Consider the following 8,729-nt stretch of genomic DNA (forward strand, 5'->3'; position numbering starts at 1 on the left):
TACAGCCAGAACTTGGACAAAGGCAGGAGCCTTAAAAGGTTTTATTTTCCCCACCCAGGTCAGTAACAGGCAGTCCTCGACTTATGGCTGTATCTTTAATAATGCTTCAAAATTACAACGGCCTCGGATAAAGTCACTTACGACTGTCGCAACATTCCTGGGTCATGTGATCACAATTTCTGACCTTTTTTTTTTTTTTTTGCCAATTTCAGGCATTGGGGAAGCCGGAGTTGCTTAATCACAGCCTGATTCGCTTAATAACTGTATGATTTGCTTAATGACAGTGGTGATTTACTCAACAACCTTGGAGATGTTGCCCCTTTGAGACCTCTATGCAATGAAATTTCATTTTAATGTGTGCCTATTAGTTTACATTTAAAGTGACAATAAAGTTTATTCTATTCTATTCTATTCTATTCTATTCTATTCTATTCTATTCTATTCTATTCTATTCTATTCTATTCTATTCTATTCCATTCCATTCCATTCCATTCCATTCCATTCCATTCCATTCCTGTTTCTACTCTATTCTATCCTATTCTAATTCTATTCTATTTCTAAGGATCAGGAATTGTGTATTAATGAGTGGTTATAAAAATATGGGGCTGGGCTGGGCAGAGGCCACTACAACTGTTTTAATCACTACTTTAAACAAAAGTTAGCATTCAAGTGATGAGCTCAAGTTTGGATGGAGAGAGGAAAATAATCTGGAGTTGTTACGGTTTTTATTCCGTCCCATCTTTGGATTCCAGCAACTTCCAGAAAATAAGAGAAAAAGAGAGAAGCTTTGGAAATCCAGACCATTCAGGAAATTAGACAGGTCCGTTAATACAGGAGTAAGTGAAATAAAGAGAAAAGAAGGAAAGCGTTAGGAATGCAAAGAGAGGAAAGGAAACTCCAGCACAGGGAATGATTTAGGAATGAAACTGACAAGGAGGAGCCTGGTTGGAAGTCCTTGTTCTATGCGATCTTCTTGTTCAACTGAGGATTCTCCCCATGAGATGGTCTCCTGGCCTGGAAGAGCTTCCCCTTCAGCCTCTCCCATCTCGGAAGGCCCAGGAGAAGCTCCGGGTATTTGGGAGGCCGTTGCCTGGAGGGGATGAGATCTCCCTGGACCAAATTCCTCAAACCCCCCCCCCCACCTACTGCCAATGCTCTTTTCCTTTGCACTGGGAGCACCTAGAGATCTCCTGGAGCAATCCCACCTCTGCCACCAATTGTTGCCAGTATATATATTTTTTAAACCACCAAAGACCAGATTGGCCCACACTCTATACTCACAAAGCACTAGAAACTTGAATTTAATTTGGGTTTTTTTGTCTCTCCCTTCAATGGCTGGGGTGAGATTTTTATTTCACAAATAGGAAAGCTTACACATTTTTTTATCAAAATAAAGAAAAATTCTAAATTCTACATCCTTTCAACCTGTGCAAAAAGTAATGTTAACATTATAACTATTTTAGCTATTTTCTATAAGCTGTTTGATGACATTATTTTTTTAAACGTCCAATTTCACTTCATCTTCCGATCTTTCTGCTCTGCGTCTCCAATAGATTTGCTTAAGGCTGACTTTTATCATTCTTTGCTTTAATTGCTGTACATCTCACGGATCACACTCTACAGAGCTAAAGAACTTTTTCTACAGAGTTTGATAATTTCTCTTTTTTTCGTGTTCGCTTTTTATTTTTCTTCTGTCAAAGTCTAAGTTTTCCTTTGTTTTGTAAAATATATTTTTAAATATTCCTTCATTTTCTCTGACCTTTCCCTCCTTCTGATTCTGGCCTGCATCTGAACAGAAGAAATCAGATTTCACATTCAAATCCTCCAGTTCTTTTTTTTTTAAACAAATGTTTTATTAGATTATAGAATAAAATACAAAAATTAAAAAAAAAACAAAGAGGAAGAAATGGGGGGAGGAGAAAGAGAAATGGGGGGGTGGGAGAAAAGAAAAAAAAGTGCTGACTTCAGACTTCCTCCGTTGCAGTAAAATAAAGCATTAAAATCGAATCTCAACTTTTTACTTTTCCATAATAATATAAATGGCTTTGTAAAAGAAAGCAGATTTCGCAATCAAATCCTCCAGTTCTCAGGGACAAAAAAAGTCCTGCCTCTCTTTCTCTCTATTGGCTGCTTCTATTCCTGGCCCACCCCCTTTGTCATGACAATGATGTAGCCAATCAAAGAGGGGGAAGAGACGGTTTCCTGGGAGCTTCCCTGCCCTCAGCCTGATGGAGAAGAGGCTGAAGAAGCCAAACCAAAGGGGGGGGGGTCAGATAAAGAGCAAAATTCAGAGCTTTGAGGGGGATGAGAAGGAGGCAAAAGCTCCCAGAATTGCAGAGGGAGGGGGGCTTAAGCCCCTTCCCCAGAAAAGGCTGCAATGAAGAAGGTCTCCTTAGCTGGGGGCTCTGGAAGGTCTGGAGGGGCCACGGGGGACCCCCATCTTCCTCAGAATCATGGAGGATCCCTCAACCTCTAGGGTGAGGCCGACCCCCTTTTCCTCCTGGGCAACCCCAGATCCCCCCGGAAGACCCAGCCCTGCATGCCTTCTCCCCAACAGGAACCTCAGCTTCCTCCTCCCAAAAGGGGCTCCCCACTCAGCCAGGCAGAGTCCTGTCTGACATCCCTGCAAGAGCCCCCTTGCCTGGCATCTGCATGGGAATGGGTGGCAGGGGAACATGGGACATGGGCTTCCGCATTCCCTGGTCTCAGAGAATGGAAGTTTGAAGGGGATTTTGCATAACAGCTTTCCATCTGCAACACGAGGGTCCTGAGCTCCCTTCCCCTCCTTCCCTCCCTCCCCTCCCCACATGGGCTGAGAGGCAGTCTTGTTTACTCTATTTCTTTTCACTCTTATTTTCTAAGTTCTCTCTCTCTCTCTCTCTCTCTCTCTCCCTCCCTCCCTCCCTCCCTCCCTCTCTCTCTCTCTCTCTCTCTGATTTTTTTAACTCCGCAAAGTTCAAAAAACTAGTTTTTCATTAAAGTTTATTTTGTTCTTGGAGTCTGGCCACACTATTGCATCAGTCCTTTTGTGTGGTGCCCTTGAGCATTAGCTTTCAAAATAAAGTAAATTTTGGTTCCAACTCAGCTGGCAGCTATTTCAGATCTGTGGCAGGCTCTGGAATTAACTGGCCCCCGGAGTTTTGTCTTTCATCACTATGCAAATAAAAATCAGGTATATTTGTTTCTTCAGCCACAGGTGCCATGTATTCCCTCTGGGGCCACTTTCAAGCATGGAGCTCCCAAACTTCTTAATTCTAGATGACCGATTTAATTCCATCTCTGCCCCTGTTATTATGAATCACATGAGGATTATTTCCCTTTCATTTCCCTCCAGAGAATTTCCCAACAATCTCTGACTGCAAGAACTAACTGAATTATCCAGGGATCCCTCTTGACAAGTACAATTATGATAATAGTTTCAGCTCTGCTGTTTGGCCGAATCCTTCAGGGGAGGCAGAGAAATATGGAGTTTTGGGACAGGCAGAGTCTGTGCTCTTGAATGTACGTCTCTCTCCTTTCCAGATGAAGCTGAGTGTTTCTCTGTGTTTGAAGAAGGAAAGCATCTGGATATTCCACCTTGTGAGAGTCCTTTGATTCTTCTAATTCTTCTTTAGAAACAGGAAAGGGATTCATTGATTCACGCCATGAATGATGGACCTCCTGCTTCTGCTTCTGATGCTGCTTTTGTCCCATCCAGTCTCTGGGAAGCTGAGAATGAAATGCCCGCTGAGTTTGGAGAACCAGGATGGAAACCAACCACAGAGCTACTACAGCCCAGGAGACCATCTCATTGATTTAGTCATCAGTGGAATGGAAAGATTGCATACAAAGTTGCTTTTCAACGTGGCTCCTTCTCTTCAGTTTGTTTTCCGTGATCCGTAAGTCATTCAGGGTGATGGAGTTGCACTCCCTCCATTCTAACACTTTCCTTCCTTTCAGTTTTTTATTTTTCATTTATTTTTTATTTTTCATTTATTCCTATATTGGGGGATATGTCTAATTTCCTGAATGATTTTAATTTCCGTGGCTTCTCTCTTTGGTCTGATTTTGTGAAAGAGACGCAAAAAGGAGTCTGAAAAAAAACTGAACAGACTCCAGATTATTTTCCTCTCTCTGTTCAATTCTTAATTTATCACTTGAATAATGAATTTTATTTAAAATTCATGGAATCAGTTGTAGTTGCCGTACCTCAGCCCATTCCCATATTGTCATAAGTAAATGCCTTATTCTATAACAAGAGATATGTATATATGTACAGGATCTTAAGAGTTAATTTATTCCTCCTCCTTTAATGTATTCATGTGTAATCACCCCCTTCCTTGACTCCTCCCCTTTGATATAAATAGAGAGCGCATTCACCTCACGTTTGCTTCTCACTGTAAATCTGACAGAATAAGTAGAATGCCTATTATGAATAAACTCTCCTTTAACTGAAGAAATTGCTTCTGAATTCATCATTGAGTCTGATCCTCAAAATATCATAACAAACTGGTAGCAGTCGATGGTTGAACTGACTCAATAAAATCCAACATGCCTAAGAAAGAAAACCTCAAGAATAAAAAAGAAAGACCCAATACCAGGGCAAATGATAAAGAAACAAAAACAGATCAAGAAATGATCGACGAACCAATAAATACAACAATCAAAGAATCTGAAGATAACACCACAGACATCGAAGAAACAGCAGATGAAACCGACAACCAAGAAGAAAACGAAATAAAAGACAAAGACCTCAGATCGGAGATACTGAGGCTAATAAAAAGTCAAAAAGATGACCACAAACTCATCGCGGAACTCCGAGGCTTCTTGGAAGAAAACGGAGCAGCGAGAGAAAAAGAAATTGAAAAAGCCAAACCCGAAAATACAAAAATGGTGAGCGAACCTACAACGAAAAAAAAAATAACCAGAAGCAAGACCAGAGGTCCCGCTCAAAATTTTGAAAGGCAGCCATCTTCTCTTCAACCGGCCACAGAAATGAACACAGCTGAACCAATCAGAATGCACCATTCAAAAACTCTGGCGCGAAAAAACACAAAAAATAGCAAAAATTATATTTATTCTTCTGAAGAGTCAGAAACAGATACAGAAGAATCATCCACCGAACAAGAAATCAAAACACCCATGAGAAAACTATTTAAAACATTTGGCACAAGTCTAACAATTTCAAAAGAATCAATAAAAGCCGATAATTGAAAAATACAAAAGAGACGAAGAAATAAACAAACACCTCAAAGCCTGCACGACTCGATCTGGACAACGATGATGACGACGCCTGAACCCAGAGGGCCCTGCGAAATTTCCCCCACACCACAAACGATCCAAAGAACAAAATACCCCAAGCAAGAAAGCTCCAAAGAAAAGAGACGAACCACAGCTGCCAGCAGAACACCCAAGATCGAGCCGGAGACCGAATCATCAGAAGGAGAACACTACGAGGGAGCTACAGCAAAGAGAACCTCTCCCAGCGGCTTCAGCAGAGAAATGACCAACGCACATGCGCAGATGAACACAGAGAACTACAATGAACTTTATGAAAAAGAAGAACCTTTCAAGCTCATCAGCAGAATATCCACACCATTCTGCAATTTTCAACATCTACAAGACCATGGACTACCCACAGTTGTAAGTAGTGGGAATAGTAATATTGGGAATCTACCTAGTGATTTCCCAAAACTTAGAATTGATGGCATCAATTTACAGGAATGGTGTCAACAAATTCAGATTGTCTTTATGAGAGAAAATTTATTATTTTTTATAACCAATCCTCCCAAAAGACCTTGGACTCTAAAAATGGACTGCCTGCATCACAGAGCATTCTATTTAATAATTTCTAGCATATCACCTGCCATGTACTACAGTATTAAGCATAATCTTACTGTTTCTGAAATAATTCAATGCATGTTTAAATTATTTCATAGTGAAAGTGTAGCAACAACCACTAGAATGTCTAAAGATTTCTTTTCAGCCAAATTAAGATCTGGAACCACCATAAGTGAACATTTAATATCCTTAAACAAAACCAGAGCAGAATTACATCTAAGAGGAGAAATAATATCAGAACAGACAATGAAAAGCGTTATCCTTAACTCATTAGATTCATCATGGGATAACTACATATCACATTTAGACTCAATCAATCTAGGATACTTATCCATAGAAAGTCTGTCAAATAAGTTAATATTTTTATTTATTTATTAATTTAATTTATATACCGCCCTTCTCCCAGAAGGGACTCAGGGCGGTGAACAGCCAAAATTAAAAAACATACAAATGCAAAAGTTAAGATAATTAAAAGAATTAAATCATTGGCTACCAAATTTAAAACCCCAAATCCATAAAATTTAAAATCCCAATTAAAAACCATTTAGGCTAGGCCGGCTTGATGGAATAAAAACGTCTTCAGGGCTTTACGGAAGGTCCGGAGGTCCGGGATCAATCGTATTCCAGGAGGCAGCTCATTCCACAGGGCGGGTGCCCCCACAGAGAAGGCTCGCCCCCTGGGGGCCGCCAGCCGACATTCCCTGACCGACGGCACCCCAAGGAGGCCCTGTCTGTGAGAGCGTATTGGCCGGTGGGAGGTTATCGGTAGCAGCAGGCGGTCTCGCAAATACCCTGGCCCTAAGCCATGGAGCGCTTTAAAGATGAGAACCAACACCTTAAAGCGCACCCGGAAGACCACCGGGAGCCAATGCAGCTCGCGCAGGAGAGGTGTTACGTGGGAGCGCCACGTCGCTCCCATAATCACCTGCGCGGCCGCATTCTGCACCAGCTGGAGCCTCCGGGTGCTCCTCAGGGGGAGCCCCATGTAGAGAGCGTTACAGTAGTCCAGGCGTGACGTAACCAAGGCATGAGTGACTGTGCACAAGGAGTCCCGATCCAGAAAGGGGCGCAACTGGCGTATCAGGTGAACCTGATAAAAAGCCCCCCTGGCCACGGCCGTCATATGCTCTTCTAAAGACAGCCGTGTGTCCAGGAGGACGCCCAAGTTGTGAGCCCCCTCTGTGGGGGTCAAAGACTCGCCCCCAATAGCCAGCGATGGCACCAGCTGGCTATACCGGGACGCCGGCATCCACAGCCACTCGGTCTTGGAAGGGTTGAGCCGAAGCCTGTTCCTCCCCATCCAGACCTGCACGGCCTCCAGACACTGGGACATCACTTCGAGGGCATCATTGGGGTGGTCTGGGGTGGAAATGTACAGCTGAGTGTCATCAGCGTACAGATGGCATCGCACCCCAAAACCACGGATGATCTCACCCAGCGGCTTCACATAAATGTTGAACAGGAGCGGCGAGAGGACCGACCCTTGCGGCACCCCGCAAGCAAGGCGCCTCGAGGTCGACCTCTGCCCCCCTGCCAACACAGACTGCGACCGGTCAGAGAGATAGGAGGAGAACCACCGCAACACGGTGCCTCCCACCCCCAGTCCCTCCAGCCGGCGCAGCATGATACCATGGTCGATGGTATCAAAAGCCGCTGAGAGGTCTAACAGGACCAGAACAGAGGAACAACCCCTGTCCCGAGCCCTCCAGAGATCATCCACCAATGCGACCAATGCCGTCTCCGTGCTGTACCCAGGCCTGAAGCCGGACTGGCACGGATCTAGATAGACGGTTTCATCCAGGAACTGTGGGAGCTGTCGCGCAACCACACTCTCCACAACCTTCGCAACAAAGCGAAGGTTGGAGACCGGACGATAGTTTGCCAAAACAGCCGGGTCCAGAGAAGGCTTCTTGAGGAGGGGCCTCACCACCACCTCTTTCAAGGCGGGAGGCAAGAAACCCTCTCTCAGAGAAGCATTTATGATCCTCTGGAGCCAGCCTCGTGTTACCTCCCGGGTGGCCAGTACCAGCCAGGAGGGGCACGGGTCCAATAAACATGTGGTTGCGTTTAACCTCCCCAGGATCCTGTCCACGTCCTCAGGAGTCACAGGGTCGAACTCATCCCAGGTAACATTCTCAACACCAGCCTCAGTCACCCCGCCGGGATCTACCCAGTCAGAGTCCAAGCCTTCCCGAATCTGAGCAATTTTATCGTGCAGATACTGTGCAAAATCCTCAGCCTGCCCTTGCAAGGGGTCTTCCCGCGCTCCCTGATATAGGAGGGAGCGGGTCACCCTAAACAAGGCGGCTGGGCGGTTATCTGCCGATGCAATAAGAGCGGAAAAGTGGTTACGCTTTGCCGCTTTTATCGCCACTAGATAGGTCTTAATATGAGACCTAACTAGTGTTCGGTCAGATTCGGAGCGACTAGCCCTCCAACCACTCTCTAGGCGTCTTTTCCGGCGCTTCATCTCCCTCAGCTCCTCGGAAAACCAAGGGGCCGGGCAGGTTCGGCGTCGGGTCAGAGGCCGCAAAGGCACGACTCGGTCCAGAGCACCGGCGGCTGTCCTATCCCAGGCAGCCACCAGATCTTCAGCCGAGTCGTGAGCCAGAGTTTCAGGAACTGGCCCAAGCTCCCTCTGGAACCTATCAGGATCCATCAGGCGCCTGGGGCGGAACCACCTGGTCGGTTCCGCCTCCCTGCAGTGGGGTGCAGCGGTCAAAAGGTCCAGTCTCAGGAGAGAATGGTCCGACCATGACAGGGGTTCAATAACTATATCCCCTATATCCAGACCACTCCGCCACTGACCAGAGATAAAAACCAAGTCCAGAGTGTGTCCTCCCACGTGAGTGGGGCCATGAATTAATTGTGTCAGGTCCATGGCTGTCATGGAAGCCATAAACTCCTGA

The sequence above is a fragment of the Pituophis catenifer genome, unplaced genomic scaffold, assembly GCF_029215685.1.
Source record: "Pituophis catenifer annectens isolate HBS135680 unplaced genomic scaffold, rPitCat1.0.hap2 SCAF_36, whole genome shotgun sequence".
Lineage (NCBI taxonomy): Eukaryota > Metazoa > Chordata > Lepidosauria > Squamata > Colubridae > Pituophis > Pituophis catenifer.